The following is a 10,167-nucleotide window of genomic DNA, read 5'->3' as shown; positions in this document are numbered from 1 at the left end:
TATATATGATATATTTCGGTCGCGATCGCTCGCACGCTGTAGCTCGAACCATTCGCGATGGTTCAATGGGGGTGCGTATCGATAAAAAAAAATGAACTATACAAAATCGATGTCTCGGTATCGATACCAGCCCGGCGGCCGCGTTGCGCGGAAGATCGAATGCACAGGCGAACTAATGCATTCCGGGGTGCATTAGTATGCGAAAGCACGCTTACAGTCGACGGTGCTAATATAGCGATGACGTCGGTTTCGAAGTTGGTCTAAAACACCCCTTGGTGGGTGGTATATGCACTTTACTTGGCTGGGCAGTGTTGCACTTTGAGATTACTGTGCATTTTCTAATCTGGAATCATAGAGAATTTTTATATATTCCGAGTTAATCGACCCTGACGGTATTCAATCACTTATTAAGCCTTTGCAATCCTAGTTTTTATCTCAGGAGCTCCTTCGTCGAAATCAATAGCGAACGAAATTGTTTCAAGAGACAATGCTTGAAAGTGACAAAATATAACAAAAGTGAGAATAAAACTGGTATCTAAGTGAATTTGTTCCTTCCTCCGTTTATTACCTTATTTTTTAGCGGAAGTAAACTTCAAATACAACTCTCAAATTTAAATATAATTCGGAGTGCAAAGGATTAAGTCTTGAAACTTCCCAAGGCCTTGTAATAACTCCATCGTTCAAGTTAAACGAGGAACGATAGATTCCAGAATGAATTGCATCAGAATACTCTGCAATTAAAAAATTTAGCAACATCCCTAAAATCGCTATATTTGTACCGTTTACTGTACACGCACGTGCACCGATGACGGAGAAGAGGGTAAGCGAAACCACGTTCTAACGCCGGGGACTCGAGTTATGTCTAAATCCATTCTAGCGACGGTAGGGATGGTAATTGTTGGAGCTGGATGAGGATCCCGTGTAACCCCTTTGGGGTCCACCGCCACTGTAGCTGTCATTGGTTCCTGGGGCAGCAGGAACGCTCTCTAGTCTCGAGGATCCGTATACGGTGCCTGTTAGAATCGCATAAAAGAACGTAGTACTGTGTGCCAGGACGCGGCCCAAGGACGCAATCAGGGAGAGAGTGGTAATCGGAGAGCTGTGACGCGCGTAATCGCGAGCCAGCTCGTTGTTGAAACGCTACCGATAATCGAAGAGGTCGACCACGAATAATGGCTCGAACCGCGGACGTAATTAGTTCCGTAGTTTGAACTAAACCTTTGGACCAGCTTACGAACTTGTGTCGCGAGTGCATGGCAACGGATTAGAAGCGCAAGCTAGAAGACCGTTAACTCGTTGCGTAATCTAGACAGGATGAACCTGGCACAGTCGTTACAATGGTTACACTATTGGGAATAAAGATGATAGGATATGAAGATTAATTAAATTAATTTACTTCGTTTGTTTGTTAGTTCCCGAGTATCAAGCTTGGTCATTCTAATTGGACATTCGAAATTCCATGGGCTATTCTGTGATTTTGATTTGGATGATTCAGTCTTTCGTTTGGATAATTTTAAGTTAGTATTCTGCTTAAAATTAACCATGCAGAGTCGTCGATGTATAAACATTCTGGATTAGAGTATTTTTAATAGGAAAGAAAGGATTGTCTGTTATTGTGCAATTTTCTACGTTATGCCCATATTATACCCGTAAGGATTTTGTATTTTTAAAGATGAAATCAGAGTTTGTCGCACTTACCTCCAACCACAGAATTACAGACGTCAAAAGTTCGAGTACGTCATTAATTTTAATTGAACCTCATTTTATCAACGTAATATTATATACTCGACTAATAAACGAAATATATTAATCGAATTTCGGTATACATTTCTATCTTGAACACTGTGCCAAGAGTCTCCTGCCTACACTGTGCAACTCGCCCAAAATGCGTTCATTGGTTCAACAACCAATTTCACGAATCACCGAAAGAGTCGTTGAATCGATACGAATCTGCACCGAATAAATTGTCAGCCTCTTCGGTCATCGACTCGTTGGAAATTTCGTACGCTCGATTACTGTTGCATGAACCGATTGAAATTATGGTAAAGGCGACGCTGCGATGAAGGAGAATTTCAGAAAATTCCGCGAGGATTAACACTTAATCTGCGGATCACAAAATATTCCCATTCCTATTCGATATGATAATCAAAAACTGAAATATTCCAAAGAGTGGTTTTTTTTTAACCAATCACGGTGAATACATCATTTCTAACTTTTTTTTACGTGGAAGAACACACCATAGCACCAGGACCGAAATCTACTGTCTGAGTAGGTTTGGTGTAGTTTTTGGAGGACAGGAGTATTGAATACGATTAATGTACATACTGTCTGAGTATGTTTGGTGTAGTATTTAATGGAGCAGCAATATTGAATACCGTACAATGTACATACTGTCTCAGTAGGTTTGGTGTAGTTTTTGGAGGACAGGAGTATTGAATACGATTAATGTACATACTGTCTGAGTATGTTTGGTGTAGTATTTAATGGAGCGGCAATATTGAATACCGTACAATGTATATACTGTCTCAGTAGGTTTGGTGTAGTGTTTAGTACGACGGAAATATTGAATAGCGTACAATGTACATACTGTCTGAGTAAGTTTGGTGTAGTTCTTGAATGAGACGGAAGTATTGAATACCGTACAATGTACATACTGTCTCAGTAAGTTTGGTGTAGTTCTTGAATGAGACGGAAGTATTAAATACCGTACAATGTACATACTGTCTGAGTAGGTTTGGTGTAGTATTTAATGGAGCGGCAGTATTGAATACTGTTAGTATACATACTGTCTCAGTAGGTTTTGTATACTATTTGATGGAGCGGCAATATTGAATACCGTTAATGCACATACTGTCTACACGGAAATACTGTCTGAGTAGATTTAGTCTAGTTTTCATGGAGCGGGAGTATTGAATACTGTTAATGTGAGAAACTGATGTTCCTCCACGGAAAAACAAAGTTGGAAATGATGTATTCATCAAGCAAAAACACTTTTTCCTCCTCATATGAAAATAATAATAAAAGTTACATCCAATGTTCCCTCCTTCGATCGACTCTGAATAATAATGCTTGAATAATTAATTCCTTAAGAATTTGAGAAAGGTGCGAGCTCAGGCACCCTGCAGATTAAGTGTTGAAGAGGATCCGTCCCGAACGTGAGGTCAATTGGATACGAACGAGGACAACGAGACCGTTTGTCGCGATTCAACGTGGGAGAGGATCGCGGGATTATTTGACGGAGTTCCGTGAAATACATGTACCAGATTTGTAAAATGTAACTGTATTAAAAACGACGATACGCCGGAATTGATCTCCACCGATCTGGTGTACGATAATGCCTAGGATTAATGTATAACCGTGCGACTATGAGATAAATATATCTAAAATGTCTCGTAACGTGCAAGTAGGAAAAGCTTATATTACGTCCTTAACCGTCTTAATCGTAGTGCTTATAGATAAAACACTAAACGTCTTAAATATATGCGTATAAATAAAACCATGAATTAAACAACGTCAATGTATCTCTTTCTCTCTCGCTCCCTCTTACAATTTTCAGTACAAAATTTATTCGTTATAGCACGGGCCTTAAATAATTACTATAAAATTATCTAGTGCTACGCGTCGCGAGCAACGATTTGCTGGAAATCGAGAGAAACTTTTCTGCGTGCGATGAAATTTAATTCGAACCAGATAGCGAATAATACGACTGAACGTTACCGATCTCGAGAAGTCACAGAACCAAAGGAACGCGTTCCTAACTCAAAGGAAGTTTAAAGTCGCGGTGGCTGAGCCGCGAGTTCAATTGTCAATTTTTCAATGATTCCCTTACTGCTTAAAAATAACTCCGAAGACGCTCTGCACCATGATTCCGTCTTTGTGATAAGCCTTATAAATAGAAAAAAAATATATATATATATGAATGAAAGAATGGCTTAGACGCTACTTAGCTAACGTTTAAAATGATCGAATAGTAAAAATTTTAATGTTACGATAGATTAATGATGGGTTCGTACAGCTAAATTGGCGGCCTTAATTAATCTTAATTTGTAAAAGGACGCTTGCTTACACGCCGTCACTTGCACGTAACTTAGTATAAATTCTTAATCGATAATCATCTTACGGGCTATAGTCGTCGGCTGAACAAACTCAAAACTGCCCTCTTGGAAAAAAAAAGTCAATTTTCTCGCCGATTAACGATTGGACGCGACGGGTTTCAGACATAGGGAAGCAAGAGGATGGCCAGTTTCGTAAAACGATCGAGCTCGTTTCGATTATTTCACCCTGAAACATCCCGTTTCTGTGTGTGTGTGTGTTTTTTTTTCTTTTCTTTCTTTCTCTATCATCCTCCATCACAGCACCGCCAACCTCTCTCTTCTCTAATCTCGTAATTTATAGGAACCTAGAGCGTTGGTCTGTGTCTTTGGCAGCCGGTTGGCTATTTCTTTAGCGCCTGTAAGGATGGTAATTGGTATGCTGAGTCAAGGAAAATCGTTGGGGACCCGGGGCTGCGTCTCCATTTGGAATGAAGGTCGGGCTCCCAGTTTCGGTATTTTTGAACTTTGGGATCGGGATCACGTCTGCGGGAAACAAAGGAAGGAATTAGGTGGTGGTACACGCCACTCGCCGGTGCGTGAAAATTAGCAAAATGTGCGCGTGACGCGTTGGAGGAGAAAGGAAATTCCAAATTGGGGCCTCGTCGCGATGGCTTATTTTAGAGAATTTTTTTGCGTGCCTCGCGCCTCGAATTCAAACTTTACTCGTGATGGGGACTTGTACCGTGATATGACCCGTTCATTGTATGGAACAATTAACTCTAGCTTTTGAAAAATCTTGAATTTCCTAAATAATGAAGATTAAGGTCATTTATTATTTCTATTTTTTGGTATTATAAAGGGAATTGTCGCAGTTCTCAAGTGTTTGTTTTATGGAGTTAAGCGATTCGTGCAAAGAACGGCTCACATAAAATACAGGTATTATAACTACAATCTATATAGAAACCGAAATATAAAAATACACCCAACTTCGTTTCTACACGAATTTTTTAATACTGTATTTGATCCAACACGATTCCAAACCAATGTGTATCCTCGATTTTACTACAGGAATTTTGTATTAATTACAATATCACATCGGTTTCTGTTTCTATACTGAATTTTTTGAGAAATGTACTTGATCCAACACGATTCCAAAGTCTTAAAATAACGCTAACGAGTATCCTCGATTTTACTACAGGAATTTTGCATTAACTATGGTACTTCGTCGGTTTCTGTATAGATTAGCTTAGCATAATACCGGTATTAAATTCACGGCGGTATAAAGTCACTGATTCGTGACCTACTGCGAGGAACATTGCACTGAATGTGTAAAAAAAAAATACTAAAGGGGCTGTTGAATGATTGAATGGAAGGCATTCCAGCTTTGATAATTGAGACACTCGGCCTCTGAAGTACCGAAGAACGCCAAGTCGCCGCGAACCTGAGTCTTTTTAACAAATTTTCCTCTTTAAATAAATTTTAACAAATTCCGAATGTGATTTCCATCTCAGTTTCGAGGCGACATGACGTACGCTGAAACCGCGCATAAAACACTGCACCAATGAGAAGGTAATGTCAACGATGCAATAAAGAATTAAAAAAAAAAAAAAAAAAAAAAAAAATATTGTTTGGAACCATCTCCGTAACTTCGTCCCAGATGATAAATCAATTGCGCGCAAACGCAGTTCAATCGTGGCGCAGTAACTAATTAATAAAAATGGAAAATATATATATATATGCAGTTGCGTGGAAAAGTTGCCGAGTAGATTTTTCGCTTTATATTTCGAGAACGACGACTGTGTAAATATGTAGTTTCGAAATAGAATTTATTTTTCGAACTGTTTTCTTTCACTTAGCAGACCTCGATATTTATTAAAATCATTTTAGATATCGCTTTCGGAATATAAAGCGAGAAATCTATCTGGTAACGTTTGCACGCGACTAACGATATATATAATCGATTAATCGAAGAGGAATTAGCATTAAAAACGAAACCTCTCCGAGTGTACGGAAATGTCCAAAAAAATGTCGGTTCGATGTTCGATAACCGACTTCTAAGCTGATTGCAAAACAGAAGCGACAAAAAGAAGATAGAAGGCTGTCTAGAATTATCGACCAGCAATTCGAGCGATCGGGGAAAGGATGTAATCTTGTTGAAACTCTCTCTCGAAAAAAAACCCGAAAAATCTGAGTCTCTCATCGCGCGCACTCGCATGCTTGCTTTCATTCGCACGTCCGCTCATGCACTGGTATGTCTTTCGCGTGATACTTCCATGAAGTTAGAGAAACTTTGCCATCGGGTACGATACGTTCCTCTTTGCGACGCTCGTTTCCCGATCATCGAGCCGATTGATCGCTCGAAAGCAAAGGTATCGTTATAACAACATCAGATTGTGCAGTGTTTTAAGTCTCACAAGGAATTCATGGTATAAGCTTAAAAAGAAAAAAAAAACGATGATTACTTAAAATGAGAACTAATTAAACGGAGGGAGAAGATTGTTTGGATTCGATTGACAAGATTCTTGGTTGTTTTTTTTTTTTTTTTCATTAATATCATTTTCTATTTAATCATCCTCATAATCTATTCCAGTATGTACTTTACGAATAATGATCCACTCTTTTTTTTTCTATATTATCATTATATCATCGTAATAATTATCAGCATATCACCTTATCATCATTATATATATATATATTTATGTATATATATAATTATATATATATATATATATATCATCATCATTTATAATCGTTATTATTAATATTATTAATATATCTTAAGTATCAATTAATCAATTAATCCACTAGAAACACCGTTAAGTATATTAATATATATTATATATATTTATATATATATGTGTATGTGTGTATTTGATGAGTAATAATAGTAGTAGTAATAATGACAATAATTCATAATAATTAATTAATAATAATTAATAATAATAGTAGTAGTAATAGTTGTAGTAGTAGTAGTAGTAGTAGTAGTAGTAGTAGTAGTAGTAGTAGTAATAGTAATAGTAGTAGTAGTAGTAGTAGTAGTAGTAGTAGTAATATTATAGTAGTTGTAGTAGTAATAGCTGTAGCCAGTAATAGTAATAGTACAGTAGCAATAATAGTGGTACTGTTTTGTTTCACGTGTCGTTTTTAGGGGTGAGGGGAGCGGGTAGGAGTAAAGGTTTTACATTGTAAAGAAATGTGTACTGAGCGAAAATAAAGCAGAAATTAGCGATTCGCGAATATGGAAACTGCCCTCCCCAAGCTGGACCTTTCCCGACACTCTTTCGAACTCTCGATTCATCGTTTCCTAACGAACCACACCTCTTTTCCCTCCCTCTCTCTCACTCTTTCCTCGTTTTACCCTGAAATCGCGAAAAGAACATTAAAACGCCGAATTTGAGGGAGCACGCTTTCATCATCCCTTCGACGAAAACAACCCCGCTCCGATGTCCTTCCGCTCCGTCTCTCATTTTGGCCGACCCTACCCTGTCCACGTGACCTCACCGCCTACCCTATTTTACCTCGTCCCTCAACCCTGGCTCCACCCCAATTCACCTCTTTTCCCGACGAAGTTTCCCAGCCAAATCGCACGAGTGGCATGATGGACGTTCCGTTTCGTGCGTTCCCTAGTCCTCGTTTCGTTCTCTCGTCAGTTTTCACTTTCTTTAACCCTCTATAACCCCGCGAGTACCCGGATTCGAACACCAATTACCTAATTCATCTGCGACTATTCCTGTCTACGTAACAACGAGATTGCTATTCGTTTTACGTTGTAGATAAAAGTTCGTGTTTTTTTTATTTAAAATTCACCGTTTTGTATCTCCAACAACGTTATTGGTATTTAGCGATCTAATTTTGTGAGAAGGGTGTACGTAATTTTGATTATAGAGGGTTAATCCCTTGGATAATCCGTAATCGCTACTCGTCAACAATTCGTGGCTACCTACAAGCTTTCCTCGGTCGATCGATGCCTTTCTCTGCCAATCGTTCCCCCGCTCTTATCAAGATAAACTAATGTCGCTAAAATTAGTCAACGATCGTTAGTACGCTATTAAAACTACTTCCCGAGCTTTTCGCTGGTCTCTGCCTCTTTCTCCCTTCCCTCACTCGTCGCGTATCGCGTTGCACGCGTGTAATCGGGGAAACAAAATCTACGAGCGAATCAATCGCGGGAATAATTGACGCATAACCGATGCACCCGCCACCTTTGCGATTCGTAAACGTCGATATCCTCCGCATTTTCACGAAATGCTTCGGGAATGTTATATGAACTAAGACGTAATCGTTTACTTTGTTTCTCCGGATAATGTTTGAGAAATCTTAGGTGCTTATCTATAGGTGCTATCCTGCAAAGTGTACGTCGTTTCTTAAAAACTCGCCACTTTCAAAGGAATATTTTTTAAAACTCCGTATGCGCAACGACAGCGACATTCATCCGACTTCCAGAGATTCTAATTCCATTCTGGCACATTTCTCTGTAATTACACCAGTTTAATAAAATAATAGTGCAAGCAAGTTCTGATAGTATCCTATCGGATAGTATAATTTCTATATAGATCCACGTTTTCCTACGAAAATTGGCAGAAATATTTCTCGTTGGATGTGCTTTTATAGAATCTCCGTGTCGTCAGAAAATAATTCCCCGATATCGACGTTCCGTTTGTACCGAAAGGTGGCGTTCTTTAGAAACGATCACGGTGGAAAAGTGAACCGGAATCGTCGAGTGTCGCTTCGGTCCGTGTTTTATCGCGATATATATCGACGAATCATTTACAAGAGATATCCAACGAAAACTGAGATGATCGCGAAGGGAGGGAGATTGATCGATTTGGAAATATTGCGCCTGCACTTTTTCATCACATCGTCGCGATAAGCACTAACGGTTTAGCTATGATTCTTTTAATGCAAGTACTCCCTATATGCACTATATACGTAATTCAGCTTAATAAAGTTTTACATTGTCTCGCGTGTCTTTACTTAATAGAGATTTGGCAAACCTTAAACCTGGTACGACGCCGAACGCGTCCAACTTGTACGTCCCGTACAAACTATGTTCCTTGTATTACTAGAGTGTGTTTAGTGTGTCACGGTCACTGTGTGTCTCTGTCGTTTCGCGTCGAAAATTCGTTTCTCCTTTTACTTATTTTTCTTTTTCTTTTTTTTTTTCTACACGCCCTCCTCTCGCAATTACGCCGACTCTTCCTTCGAACAACCTTTCACACCTGTTCGGTCCACTTTCGCTTACATTCTCACTCGCTTCCACTTCGTTGAGCACTTCACGACAATCACACCTTAATCCAGCGTTTCGCAAACTGCGCAACCATGCGATGTGAACGTGTGTCCCGTAAAAAGAAAAAGTAGGAATTCGAGATATAAAATAGAAATAGATTTTACAGTAACGTGCACCATTTCACTGACGTCTTTAAAACTATTTTCTCTAGTTAATAATACTCTAGCGTAATTTTTCTTGAGTGAAATATAGCTTCTATTTATATAAAATTCTGAGATATATATTTTAAAAGCTAAAGGCTATTTAAAACAAAAAATAATAATGTAATCGTTATGTGAATAGTGTCGATCGAAAAGTTTGGAAATCGCTGTCTTATTCGTCCAAGTATCGCTCGTGCAGTCTCAGATTCACACGGTGTAGGATACGCGCACCATTTTCGCTCTCGACGGTCGTTTACCGCGATCATCGTCCACGCACATGCTCGATTGTTCCTGTCATTCGACACACGCGGTCTCGTCACTTTTCCCTTCGGGCAATTTAACGTTCTCAGCCTCCCACGTACATTATCCCGTTCTCCCTTTAACGTCTTGCTCTCTAACGAAAGAATTAAAATTACAACGACTAATCAACGACTTAGATACGCTTTTGTCTTTCACTTAAGAGTTACGGAATAATTATGATTCTCACGAGAACACAATGGTTGGCATTTGTTGTTTACGTTAAAAACATTCTCCCCACCGCTATTTTAATACGTCCCTAAGCAACTGTCTTAACGTCGAGTTTATACGCTTTAATTAATTAATTAGATAATTAATCGATACCTTAATTATTGATCCTACGCGTGTTCCCCGTACCTCGCGGCCCGGAAACCACGATCTTACATTGGTACAAGTCGGGGGAGAAGAA

At 39.0% G+C, this 10,167-nt stretch overlaps 1 long non-coding RNA gene across 1 annotated transcript; it reads left to right on the top strand.

The window, feature by feature from the left end:
• The first annotated feature begins 1,201 nt into the window (after positions 1–1,201).
• LOC128893384 (uncharacterized) lies at positions 1,202–4,599 on the top strand. Its single transcript, XR_008461316.1, has 2 exons — positions 1,202–2,739; positions 2,886–4,599. It is a non-coding gene; the product is annotated as an uncharacterized LOC128893384 (long non-coding RNA).
• The last annotated feature ends 5,568 nt before the right edge of the window (positions 4,600–10,167 follow it).

Source organism: Hylaeus anthracinus, unplaced genomic scaffold, assembly GCF_026225885.1.
Source record: "Hylaeus anthracinus isolate JK02 unplaced genomic scaffold, UHH_iyHylAnth1.0_haploid 27403, whole genome shotgun sequence".
NCBI classification, from domain to species: domain Eukaryota; kingdom Metazoa; phylum Arthropoda; class Insecta; order Hymenoptera; family Colletidae; genus Hylaeus; species Hylaeus anthracinus.
This window is presented reverse-complemented; position numbering and strand designations above follow the sequence as displayed.